The sequence below is a fragment of the Amblyomma maculatum genome, chromosome 8, assembly GCF_055883805.1.
Source record: "Amblyomma maculatum isolate TAMU_Amacu chromosome 8, ASM5588380v1, whole genome shotgun sequence".
In the NCBI taxonomy this organism is placed as follows: domain Eukaryota; kingdom Metazoa; phylum Arthropoda; class Arachnida; order Ixodida; family Ixodidae; genus Amblyomma; species Amblyomma maculatum.
This window is the reverse complement of record NC_139351.1, coordinates 21,543,471-21,547,460: the sequence shown is the minus strand read 5'-3', so window position 1 is coordinate 21,547,460 and position 3,990 is coordinate 21,543,471.

Below are 3,990 nucleotides of genomic sequence, written 5' to 3'. Positions count from 1 at the left end.
GAGCCCAGCGTACTTCTTCTTTGTCTTCGTCGCACAACGCACAGGTGCATGTCGATGGCTGAAGTGCTGACTATCACAGTACATTTTCCCCGCGGGTAAAAAAAAGGAGCCATCCTGGCGACTTATGGCGCGGAAAGCACAGCGGGGTCATAGAATGGCTTCAATCGGTTCACGTGAACTGTTTCACGACCACGGCGACACAAGTCCGCAGAGGGCGTGACGGGCTCAACTACGTAGTTGACTGCAGATGTGTGCTGGAGGATCCTATATGGCCCGTGGTAGCGAGCAAGAAACTTCTTTGAAAGGCCAGGGGTTGTGGAGGGCACCCAGAGCCACACCAGTGTGTCCTGGAGATATGACGAATCTTCGCCGGTATCACGGAGGTATTTTTGTTGCCACTGATTTTCTGTTGTGAGAGAGCGGGCGAGCTAACGGCATTCTTCTGCATACGTGACGGCATCGGATAGCGGGAAAGATTCGGAAACGTCAGGGCGGTAGGGAAAAAGTGTGTCCATAGTACAGGGTGGCTCGCGCCCGTAAAGGAGAAAGAATGGAGAGAATCCAGTAGTGGCCTGTGTCGCGGTGTTATATGCGTAAGTAACAAACGGTAGAACTTGGTCCCAATTGGAATGGTCGGTGTTCACGTACATAGCCAGCATGTCACCGAGAGTGCGGTTAAAACGTTCTGTCAGTCCATTCGTCTGAGGGTGGTACGAGGTAGCGGTGCGGTGTATGATGCGGCATTCTTTCAGGAGAGCCTCAAGAGCGTCTGATAAGAAAACGCGTCCGCGGTCACTGAGCAGTTCGCGAGGGGCACCATGGCGAAGAATCAGGTTTTTCAGAATAAAGGCAGCCACGTCGCGTGCGGAAGCAGAGGGCAATGATGATGTCTCAGTGTAGCGGGTTAGATGATCCACTGCCACGATAATCCAGCGGTTGCCAGCTGAAGTTGTAGGAAGGGGACAGTATAGATCTATGCCGACACGATCAAACGGACGGGCAGGACAGGGCAACGGCTGCAACGAAGCAGAGGACTTTAGATGAGTTTTTCAGCGTTGGCAAGACTGGCAGGAGCGGACAAAATGGCGGACAAAGCGGTACATTCCACGCCAGAAGAAGCGTAGACGCAAGCGCGTGTATGTTTTCAACACTCCGCCGTGGGCGCACTGGGGATCAGTATGGAAAGCAGCACAAATTTCGGCGCGGAGATGACGGGGGATGACTAAAAGCCACTTCCTTCCGTCGTGAAGATAACTGCGGCGATAGAGCAGCCCGTCACGAATTGAAAAATGGCGAGCTTGGCGGGCAAGCGCCCGAGACAGACGACCTGGAGAGTGACTTGAAAGAAAGTCCAGAAGTGTAGATATCCACGGGTCGCGCCGCTGTTCCGTGGCCATGTCAATAGTGGCAAGCGAAGACAAATCGTAGGCGCAGATCTCATCAGGCAACGAAGAGGGAGGCAGCGGTGAGCGCGAAAGAGCGTCCGCGTCAGTATGCTTGAGGCCTGAGCGATATATGACACGAATGTCATACTCTTGGAGGCGAAGAGCCCAGCGAGCAAGGCGGCCGGACGGGTCCTTGAGGGACGCCAGCCAGCACAGGGCGTGATGATCAGTGACCACATAAAATGGTCGGCCATAGACATACGGACGGAATTTGCCGATGGCCCAAATAATGGCCAAGCATTCTCTTTCCGTAACAGAATAATTGGACTCTGCCTTGGTCAAGGTGCGGCTGGCGTACGCCACCACATAGTCTCGGATACCAGGTTTGCGTTGGGTGAGAACGGCGCCTATCCCAATACCGCTAGCGTCAGTGTGAATCTCAGTTGGCGCATTCGGGTCGAAGTGGCGGAGGATGGGAGGCGAAACTAAAAGACGGCGTAAAGTGTTGAGCGTCATCACAAGCAGGTGTCCATGCGCAGAGGTCGGAGCTGCCGGAGAGGAGCTGGATGAGAGGAGCAATAATAGAGGCGAAATTTAAGATGAAGCGGCGAAAGTAGGAGCATAGGCCAATGAAACTTCGTAGCTGCTTCAGTGATTTTGGGCGTGGGAATTCGGCAACTGCACGAAGTTTGGTGGGATCGGGAAGAATGCCATCCTTAGAAACGACATGACCTAGAATTGTTAGTCGGCGAGCAGCAAAGCGGCACTTCTTCAGATTCAGTTGGAGGCCGGCGGTAGCGAGACAAGTGAGAACGTCCTTCAGTCGGAGCAGGTGGGATTGAAAATCGGTAGAAAAGACTACGATATCATCGAGATAGCAAAGACAGGTTCGCCACTTGAATCCACGAAGCACAGTGTCCATGAGGCGTTCAAATGTGGCCGGGGCGTTGCAAAGCCCAAAGGGCATGACGTTGAATTCATATAATCCATCTGGTGTGATGAATGCAGTTTTAGAGCGGTCAGCGTCAGCCATTGGCACCTGCCAGTAGCCAGATCGTAAATCCAACGAGGAGAAAAACTCGGCGCCCTGCAAGCAGTCTAGTGCGTCATCGATGCGTGGCAGAGGATAGACGTCCTTGCGCGTGATCTTGTTGAGCCGGCGGTAGTCGACACAAAACCGGAAGGAGCCATTTTTCTTAGGTACCAACACAACTGGAGGCGCCCAGGGACTGTGGGATGGCCGAATGACACCCTGACGGAGCATGTCGTCCACATGATCAGCAATTACTTGGCGCTCCGAAGCCGACACGCGATAGGGGCGCTGGCGCAAAGGTGCAGTTTTACCGGTGTCGATGGTGTGCTCTACGACAGACGTGCGGCCCAAGTCAGTTTGAGGAAAGTCGAATGAAGAAGCGAAGTTCTGCAAGAGGGCGACAAGTTTATCACATTGCGCAAGTGGAAGATCAGCAGCAATAGCATGTTGGAAGACGTCGGAGGGCGTCGAAGCGGTCGCAACATCGCAAGAGCACAGACTGACGTCGAAGGAGGGGGTTGAGTCAGCAAGAGTGGTGATATGACTGGGATCAAGCTCTTCAAGACGTCCAATGCATTCGCCACGGAGCAGGACTGCTGGGCAAGAGAATGGGTTCGAGGCGTAAAGTGCACTCTTGCCGTCTTGAATTTCGAGAACTGCGAACGGAAAAAGGAGGCAGGGATGACGGGAGGTGGCTTCGGAAGGTGTAAAAATCGCAGTCAAAGGAGTTACCCACTCACAAGACAGTGGTACGAGGGCAGCAGAGAACGGAGGAATGTCGGTGTCATGGGCGACGAGAAGTTTTGCAGTGCGGGGAGGGGTATCACAGAAGGGGGCATCACAGAGGGGGGCGAAGGCAATTTGTGCACGAGCACAGTCAATAACGGCTTGATGAGTCGATAGAAAATCGTATCCGAGGATGATATCATGCGAGCAGTTCGGCAGAACAATAAACTCGATGGGGTACAAGACGTCTTGAATGAGCACACGGGCTGTGCAGATGCGGAGGGGTGAATGTGCTGTGATGAGGCGGTGCGGAGCGAAGAGTCGGAAATCGGAGTGGTCACTTTGCGAATTCGACGGCAGAGCGCTTCACTGATGACGGAGACGGCTGCACCGGTATCGACGAGAGCGAGGGCGTTTATTGACGCTCAGATGGAGAGCTGTGAGGACAGGACCTTGCAACGGCGAGCCCAGCGTACTTCTTCTTTGTCTTCGTCGCACAACGCACAGGTGCATGTCGATGGCTGAAGTGCTGACTATCACAGTACAATATATATATATATATAAACGTAAAGGAGGTGACACATAGCAGAAAAATGGCAAACTTTATTACGACGTTTCGGCTGGGGTCCGGCCTTTGTCAGGGAAAAGGTGGGCCCCGGCCGAAACATCGGATTAAAGTTTACCGTTTTTTACCGTGTGTCATCTCTTTTGCGGTTATGCCTTCCCGGACACATTCCAGCTTCGATCCCCTGCGTATATATATATATATATATATATATATATATATATATATATATATATATATATATATAGACATGGATTGCTTGTTACTAATGGGCCAGAGTT